Source organism: Mus pahari, chromosome 13 (assembly GCF_900095145.1).
Source record: "Mus pahari chromosome 13, PAHARI_EIJ_v1.1, whole genome shotgun sequence".
In the NCBI taxonomy this organism is placed as follows: domain Eukaryota; kingdom Metazoa; phylum Chordata; class Mammalia; order Rodentia; family Muridae; genus Mus; species Mus pahari.
Window position 1 is genome coordinate 69,993,901 of NC_034602.1, and position 10,247 is coordinate 70,004,147.

At 33.2% G+C, this 10,247-nt stretch overlaps 1 non-coding gene across 1 annotated transcript; it reads left to right on the forward strand.

Moving 5' to 3' along the window:
* Nucleotides 1-410: 410 nt before the first annotated feature.
* LOC115065333 lies at nucleotides 411-517 on the forward strand. The gene has a single exon (XR_003845110.1). It is a non-coding gene; the product is annotated as a U6 spliceosomal RNA (small nuclear RNA).
* The last annotated feature ends 9,730 nt before the right edge of the window (nucleotides 518-10,247 follow it).

Sequence of the window (10,247 nt, forward strand, 5' to 3'; positions counted from 1 at the left end):
GACAATCGAAATACAGAAATCGACATAATTGATTCCCCAACCAATGAAATGCTCAATCTGTTATGACAACATTAATAAAAATGATATATGAACTCTGAAACATAGACAAACAAGTGACGCTTATCCAAATAATAAGAAAAATAAATTACTCTGATTGCAATTTTATTGCATATAAAATGTTATTACATGAGGAATATTGTCATTTTCTAAAACACAAGAAAATAAGACTGATTTAACTTATTAACCCAGCTTAGAAATCCTAAATTTAATTTTACCTAATTTTACTGAACATTAAGTGACTAATGCCAAACTGGGATGAATTCATATCAGATATGTATTAATATAATTTATCATGGGAATATGTATCAGAAGAGAAAATGTATAACATTGTTACAACTGAAAACAAAGATCTGCTTCCTTCAGCAGCATATACACTGAAATTTAAACAAAACAGAGAAGGATTGTGTGGCTGCTGCATAAGGCCGACACTCAAATTCGCAATGTATTCCATATGTTTATGAAGAGAAGAACACACACACACACACACACACACACACACACACACACCACACAAATGTGTTCTATGAAGGTACTATGTGCATAGCACTATATGCCTTTATAAAGAAATTAGAGAGGTGGGAGTTCATAGAGGAAATTGCCATCTGGATGTAATATGTGAGAGAAAAGTAAATGAATAAAAACAAAAAGACAGTATTGAAAAGAGCTTTTTTATTATTTAAGGTCGTTTTTGATAGTTTCACACATTTATATAAAACATCCTTGTTACTCTCGTTCTCTTTGCTCTTATAATTGTACTACACCTATCGACTCTATCGCTAACTAGCAGAGAGATTCATTCCTTTTTGTTTCCTTTCATGAACAGACTAGTTTAATTAAGATCATTTTCAAGTCCACTGGATAGGAATGCTGACATTATTCATAGGAACCTGTTGAGATGACCAGTGGTTACAAACAGGAAGTCATGACTTCCCTTTTCATGAATGGATGAATAGGAAGTACTTCACACTGATTGGAAGGTTGCCTTGAAGACCTCCTCCATCTATTCATCACTCTTGACAGACACCTCCTTGTACAGACCCAGGTTAGGCATCCATAGCTAATGAGTATAATTATTTACAATAGCTTACTGTATTGTTAAAGAGCTAGCATTTCACAGCCCTTCTCAATGTCTTTGGGTTCCCAAATTCCTTCAACCACTTTATCCACAACACTCCCTAAACATTGGAAAGGACATAGTGAATTTCTTGTTTAGAATTAGTCAACATTCACTTATTCTGAGGATATTGTGCAGCTATGAGTTTCTGCACCTTTTAAAAAATAAGGTTGAGAAAGTTTTCAAACATAACCACATAGGAAGAACAACATTAGCCTACCATATCCCCTGAGAGCCCCCAGGGGCTAAGCCACCAACCAAAATGTACACAGGGAGGGACCCATGGCTCCAGCCGCATATGTAGCAGAGGATGGCCTTGTTCAGACATCAATGGGAGGAGAGGCCCTTGGTCCTGAGAAGGTTCGATGCCCCAGTGTAGGGGAATGCCAGGGCTGGGAAGGAGGAGTAGGTATGTGAGTCTGAGGGAACACCCTCATAGAATTAGTGGGGGATGTGATGGTTTGTTTTGCAGGTGGGGGGTACCTGGATAGGAGATAAGATTTGAAATGTAAATAAAGAAAATATCCAATAAAAAACATATTTGCTAAAGATATTTCTGAACACCGAATCTTTATTGAACAATCAAAAACCAATTGGGGACAAGGACCCTCAGTGTCTGGGCATGTAGATTCCTATATGATATTGGGAGCCAAATCAACTCAAAACATTATAACCAATCCCCAAGGTTTGCCTGAATAACCTTTCCCTGGCATGGGTTTTTAAACAGGTTTATAGTACGTCCTTTGTTCTGGGTTCAAATTCAATCAGAGAGTGATTGGTTATATCAACATTTTCACAAGTGGGTACACGTGTCACTCCTTGAAAGTTGGTTTCACAGTTTTCAGAGCTATAGCTGCTTATGAATGCCCTTTCAACTCTATCAGGTTGCATAGTACATTCCATACTGTGAAATACACCTGATGAGGGTGGGGCATCTTTCAGTTCCATTCCAACCTACTTTTCATCACCATGAAACAAAGATGTGTTGTGTGTTTACACTGAGATTTTAAATGGCCCCCAACAATTAAAGATCCTGCTATTTACCTTGGTTGTATTATAAAAGGTCCCCATTACAATTATTACTTCAGTTATTGAAAAATTGTAGGAATATTCATAAAATAAATTACACTAATATTTTTACATATAAAAACATGAGAAAAATCCTGTAATTTTGTAATAATTTTTCTCCATAATTTTATTTTCTGATAATAAAATCAATATCTCTCAATACATCAAAATCCATGCACAAGGAGAACATAAATTGAATGAATACAAGCAGACTGTTTAATAACATGAGAAAGTATGTACATAATAAAAACAGCTAAACAGTTTTTAAGGATATTTGTAGAATTACTTTAACTTAAGGAATTGATTTGGACTTACAATACATATTCAAAATAAAAAAGATAAAGCTAAAAGAACATAATCCATTACTATTTTGTAAACATAATACACAGGTGATAACTTTCTGAAAAATTAATAAAAAACCACGCTAATAAATAATATAGCTAACATTGAATAGAATAACTTTAATAACTAACAATAAAAGAACATAAAACAGAAAACAATGACATAAGAAAAAAATAAATCTTTAGAAAAACATAAACAAGAGTTAAATATATAGTAACACAAATTTATTAGCTATACAGTGATTTTAAATAAGAAATTCAAATACAATATAAAATTTAATTTGTAGGTTATAATTTTGAAAGAATTCATAAGATTCTGAAATTTAAGGAGACTGTTTTTATATTCATGAGAAGAAACTAAAACATAAATAAAATATGAAAATATGATATAATAATATCAATAATTAACTAAAATCCCTAATTTATTTGAAAACTTTAATAAATAGATATAATTCAGAAGAAAGGTTTAAAAGCTGGGAAATATAAATTGTGATGAAGAGGAACTCAGTATATAGGTTTTAAATAAGGCAAGGTGGAGAGTTCAAAATTACTTTAAATTTGAGAGAAATATTTAGATAAACTTTTATTATACTGATTTTACAGAGGATAGAAGCTTCCAGGCCTGGGCTTAAAAGGATAGCTTGAAGAAAATGAAATGCTCTTGGCTCAGCCTAAGCTTGTGTTCACACAGCTCTGACATGGCTCTAATCTTATCATTTGACCTGAGGAAATAAAAGTTCTATTTACCCATCTCATTCTCAAACAAATAGAATATTTATAAAACATTTCTTATAGATGTCAATGTTGCTGGTGGCTACTTTAAAACTTACTCTTTAAAAATTATGCAGATGTAGTTAGAGAAATAGTTAACTGTGCAAAAATTCTTGCCACAAAAACTGATGGGTAACCTGAATTGTCTTCTGGGACTGGTGTGATGGAAGGAGAGTAAGTAACTTGTGAAAGTTGTTTTCTGACAACTCATGATCATTAGCACATATGTAGTCTCACACAAACACTAAATAAACAAGTAAATAAATGAATGTAACATTTATTAAATCAGCAAAATATTATTCTTTTATACTAGTATGGTAAATATGCGGCAGGGTAAAATATCTTCAAAGATTTTGTTTTATTCATGTTGAAGTAGAGAATCATATCCAAGTATGTATTTCTGCAGAGAATAATAATGAAAATGGGAAGGTTATAGGGATATTTAAGACTGGCTACAGAAATTTCATTGATTTTTTTTTAAAAACAAAGATACACATAGCTTATTTTTTTCTCTGCTTAAGAACTTACTTGTATGGCTGAAAACACTACCTTAGAGGCATTTCGATATTGCCTGGCCAAAAGAATGTCTGATACTTTTATTCTTCCAAGTCTACATTGTGTTATGTTTGTCCTTTGTCTCCTTTATGTTTACTGCTATTATAAAAAATTGTCACAAAATCTAGAAAACAAATATTGTTCTCTTTCCAAATCCACTGTACTCATATTTCCACTGCTCAATTTCTATGGCCATTTTCTCTGCTTTCTTGAGCCCTTGATAAAGAGAATACTGGCTGGCTTAAAAATTGTGTGGGTGACTATTAGATAAAGGAATATAATAAAGCTCATGTATCACAGTGCATCTAAGCCCTTTCTTATTTGAAATATAGGACTATATTTACACAAACCAAAGGTAAAATAACGAGTGTATATGGATATGTGTATAGAATAGGTTGCATTGGATTTGAGAAACCAGAATATAAAGAACATAGAGAAGGCACCATGTATAAAAGTTCAATCATGACAATCTGAATTCAGATCCCAGAACCTACATATTAAGTCAGGCATGGTGGCTTATAAATCAGTAGTCCTTTCTAGTGTGGAAAAAATACAGATATTACAGACTCACTTCCAGCTAAACTTAATGAACGAAATGCAACCACATTGAATAAGAGACTGTGTCACAGAGAAATATAAGAATAAAAATAAGGTAGAGAGAAACAAAGAAAGACATTGTCAGTCTTTGACCTTCATGCATGTATACATGTATTTATACATATGAGCATGTGAGAGCACATACACATACACAATACATGCATAGAATTAGAATGCAATACAAGGTTTATTTTTGTTTTTCCACATACGAAGAAAGAAGACATGAATTCATAACTGTTCCCAAAAATCAATAATAATGTGCATAAATTGTACATGTTACTTACTAATTATCTTGGGGTTATGTGGGATTTTGCAAATACTTTTCATATTTTTATTACTAAATTCTCAAGAAGAAACAACACAGTTTTGAAAAATGAAAGTCAACACCACACTTCCCATGGTGTTATATAACTTAAAATATTTGTAAAGTATAATGGAAAAGAATCAAGTTTCATATTGCTTAGAATTAGAAAGCCCAATGGGGCCCAGACGTACCTATATAGGATTAAGTTGTATTGCAAACATGTCTTTTGGATTGCCTTATTTTAGATCTTCAGGAATGTCTCACCTGCCTCTATCATAAGTAATAGCATGGTATTAATTCAAAACCAATCTCATTTTTATTGTTTGAAAAATATACACATATATATGGCATTTTTTCTGAATCTACCTTCAGTTCCCTCCACTACAACTCTTCCAATATTCCAGCCCTATTCCAAGTCGATTCTCACGCCGGGAAAGAAAGGGATGTAATATCTAAGTTTCATTTGTAACCAAATATTCTACAATTACTTATTCTTTGTTTGATCATCAATTATAGGTAGGTATAAGTATCAATTTGGTTTGCAAAAGTGGAACCTGCTCTGATGAGAGTTAAAAGTGCATTTATCTATTAAAGTCAAGAACTTAGTGCTAGTTTATTAATATGTCAATTTATAAGCATAATGGGCATAGGCTTTCCCTAGTACTTATGACCTGTGTATCCATGGGTTTTAGACCTATTTAAGGGTTTTGGGCATAAGTTCAACTTTGTGGGAAAGATTTTAAACCCAACATTACTTTTACTATTGTATTAGGGGGAATATCATGCAACTGATATTATGCTTGAGATGGCTTACCAGTGTAGAAGACTGTTGATTACCAACTCCTCTTGTGTAGAAATGTGTAGAAACACACAGGAATATACATGCAGAAATTCATAATGAATATTTTAGTCCGGAACCAGCTTGTTTTCTACATGTACAATTATATAAAATGTGTTTTCTTCACATGTAGGATCCTACATCAAAATTTACATGGAATGAGAAGTGAAGGAAACTGTGAAATATTAGTGGAGATGACATTTGCCACGCTACTCAAAAAAATTGAAGAGAGGGAAACCATAATCATCTCTGTGATGTCCTTTTATGTTTAAGAGAGAGAGGCTTCTCTCTCACTATTATGGGATAACAGTTTAAAGTTTTTTCATATATAATATTTTATATATATATGTATGTATACACATATGTGTGTGCATATACATATGTGTTTATATATGTTTAAGTCATATATATTTTTATATGTGTATGCACATGTATTAGCATGGATGAATGATACTATTGTATCAATTAATAAATTTAATAAATTTAAAATGGGTACTAAAATGTGTCAATGTAAAATGAGGGAAGAATGACAGAAACTACCTCTTGGTATAATTTCAATGAAGAATGAGAACTAGTTTCTTTCTATCTTCTCTGTGTTTACTTTGTGGTCTGGCTTATGTTTTGCCTGTCTGTTGTGTATGTGTGTGATTTGTCTTTATTTCCTGTCTGTTCTGTGTATATTGTACTTGTGTGCAGTATGTCTGTTTAATAAAAGGACTTTTCTTGTTAATTACTAAAAAGCACAGAAAACACTGTATGGAAAAATATACAAAGATACATTTTTTACTGATTTCTTAAACAGTTTTTATGAAACATATTTCTTTACTTACTAAGCATAGAAATAGACACTATCATCAGATGCTATCTATCTATAGTCACATGTTCATTCTAATATTTATACAATATTAGTTTTGCTTAAGATTGCTTTCAACCTGTAAGTACTTTAAGCAAATGGTTACATATATTATCCTAGACCAGGGTCATTGAAGTGTATATAATTTAAGAATAAAGCTATGCATTTAATTTAGGGTTTAAGAGATTATTGTAACTGAAATGCAAGGAGTACTAGTTTGGGCGCATTATTATTTTAAAGACAGGTTATAATTATGCAGGCTTAGTACACAGTAAATAGCAGATTGAATCCATAGCCTTAAGTGCTCTCAAGGTGTATCATTAACTTGGCTAAATAACCTAGCAAAAGATCATCACCTTTAAAGGAAATAGATATTTTTCAGAAAAATACGGTATCATAACTAAGGTAAAAAATTCATTTTATACATAGAGGAAATAGAAGACTTTATAAGTAGAACTTGGTCAGCACAAGTTTGAAGATCATAAAAAAATGGGACTTTATAGAATTAAAACATTTTGTACAGGTAAGGACACTGTTATTTGAGTGAAAGCTATACCTTACAAAAAGGGTCAGAAATATTTACCACCTAATGTCCTGAACAAATAACAAGTGGCAGGACTGGAGGATGGCATAAACCTCAGGAAAACAAACACAATTATAAAGGGAACATTAAAGTAAAGAAAGAGTTTCAGAGTTCCCAGGGAGTAAACCACGAACCAAAAATTACATATGGAGGGACCCATGGCTCCAGCTGCATGGCCTTGTCAGACATCAGTGGGAGGAGAGGCCCTTGGTTCTGTGAAGGCTCAATGCCTCAGTGTAGAATGCCAGGGCAGGGGGGCAAGGGTGGCTGGGTGGAAACTCTAGCTTAGCTCACTGTAGGAAGTCTTTAGCTTAATGGTGATTGTCTGGGTGTGCAGAGGGCTTTCTGCTGGAGCTTTAGATGACAGAACTAGGCAGGAGAGGGACTTCTCCATTCTCCCCACAGCAGTTCTTGATGAAAGAGACAGTCTTTGGCTCCAAAATATTTATTCATTGTTCATTTTGGAAAAATGGGTGCATACCACCTTCCCATGGTGGCCCAAAGATGAGATACCTTTGCAGTGAGGAATATCTGAGAAGGGAAACTGATTGGCTAAACCAATTGAGTCTCTAGATACCTCATTAGCATGGAGAACCAGGTCACTTTTGGGGCATGTAATCTAGGCCAGGAATCTGATAGGGAGCAGGAAACTGATTACTGTCACACATGGGTGCCTGAGTGCCAGAGATTATGATCCTGCTCAACCTTACTAAGTTTCCTGGCACTGTCCATTGTCCCATACCTAAATGGTTCATATAAAAAGAATGCTCCAATAATTAGTACAGGGATACTCCTGTACAGCTGAAAACCAGCAGCACTGGCATGAACACAGGTTTCCCTGAACTTTATCAACTCAATAAACTGATAATGATATGGTCACTGGGAGCATGGTTGTGTGAAGTGCTGGCCGCTGCATTCATTACTTCTGCATTTAAAATAATAATATTAATTGATGCACATATTTGTGAAGATTTCTATGTCAAATTTAATATTAGGAAAGCATCCTCTTCTTGTATTCAAAGAATGGGATGCAATTACCTAGTGGTAAGAAATTATTCAACCCTAATTTCAGTAGACCATTAGTCCTCCTTCCCTCCTTTTGCTATTGGTCATGGGTCATTAAATGCTACTAAGATTGTTACTCCAGTAGCTCTAAATAGTAACAGGTCATAAATTACTCATGACAAAATAAATTACTGTTACTGTCCAGTTGAGGACAGTGAAGACAAACTCTGTTGTGGTAATCTGTAAGTCTGCCTTTCTGTTACTGAATTTAAAAACAACAGTGTCTTGTTGATGATTCTCAGATACCTGTATGACCATGTCACTCATGATACTGTCGCCAATGTTTATTCAGCCCTCTTTCTGGTGCTATTGCTTAGGGGGGAAAAGGAATTTCATTTGAATATCATAATCTGTCCTCACATTTCTTACCTTAATTTTTCTTTGTTAAGTCGATGATGCCTACATTTCAATACAAACAAGACTTTTTCAGTTCCCCAAGCTTTTTTAGCATATTTTGATTTGGAATATTATAAATTATGATTTCTTTCAGCTTCTAGCTTATCCATTCACCTAGGAGATTTAATTGTCAACAATATTTTGCTTTTACTTTTGGAGAACTACTTGTAAAACTGAATTTACTTTTATTGTACTGACTTTCTTTTACCTTTGTCTCCATCTAATAACCAAGAGTCCTCAAAATTTTGCATGTTATCTGAGAAATCAGGCAACTTAATATGGGTGTAAATAAGAGTATAAATGACAACAAATCGTATCTAAAGTTATACCAGTTAGAAAATGTGTATTACATTTTTATCACAAGTTTTGAGATACATTTAGTATAGTTATTAGGGTTATTATCATTAACTAGAAGGAACAAGGTTGATTTCAAACAGTTGCTTTTAAACACATTGATGTGGTAAAATACCTGAGAAAAACAAGGAAAGAGGGGGAGTTTTGTTGTTGTTGTTGTTGTTGTTGTTGTTTTTTTTGTTGTTGTTGTTGCAATATTTGTTCTTGCTGTTGTTGATTTCTGCTCAAGATATGAAGACACAGTCTATCATTGTATGTAAAACACAGATGTAATATGGTCATATCATTGCACAGTCTTTCTCTTTTATTGAGTCTGAGAATATTCCAAATATAGTCAATTTGACAATGAATACTAAACATTATTGCCCATTATTATATTAATCTTCCTCACTAAATATAAGGCTCCTTCCTTAAGCCCAGCAAAATATGTTTATAGTTCTAATTACTTCGGTGACTAAAACATGAAATCATGTAGGATCCTATAGATTGAGATCAGTCTGGCTGGCCAACAAGGGTAGACATTAGTGTTTTAGAAAAAAAAATCAATCAAACCAACAAACGAAACAATTAAACAAACCAACCAACAAACAAAAAGTGTGGACTATTTACTGAGCCAGATTTGAGCCACACCTTTTTGAAAGTTAATACTCATTTGCTAATGGATGGTTAGTGATGCTTCTGCTATCAAAGTTTCAAGAAGTTTCAGACATTTAATTTCTGTTCGTATTCCCTTCATGAATTTGAAAATTTATGAAACATCAAAATTCACAGGAGCTCATGGAAAACAGCCAGAAAGCTGAGCCATTCTAAAGAAATAGGATTTATTTTGAAGTAAAATTGCAGAAGCTGCGAGGAACATCAAAGCTTGCTTCTGGGATGCTCTGTAGAGATGACAACTATAAATCTTTACAAGGAGTATTTTGGAAGGGGTGTTTCTTTCTACTAAGTCAAACATTTCACATAGTAAATAAAGATGCCAGACTTTCTAACATAGAACACTTGAAAAACACGGTTTTATTTCTATTCTTTTTTTAGATAATGTTTTATATTTTATTAAAATTACCATAAAATAAAAATAAAATAAATGTGAATGAGATTAACAATTATTTGTATTCTCTCTGTCTTGCTTTGTCTCTCTGTCTGTCTCACTCTCTCTCTTTCCGTCATCTGTGTTTCACATTTCTTCATATAAAGAGAACCACATAATTCTTGACTTTCTTTGTCTGTTTTAGTTTAGCATGACATCCTCCACTTCCCTTAGTTCCCCTGTAAATAAAGGTTCTCCTTCTTCTTTCTCACTGACTATTACAACATTGTACATACATATGGTACAATTTTTGGCATATTC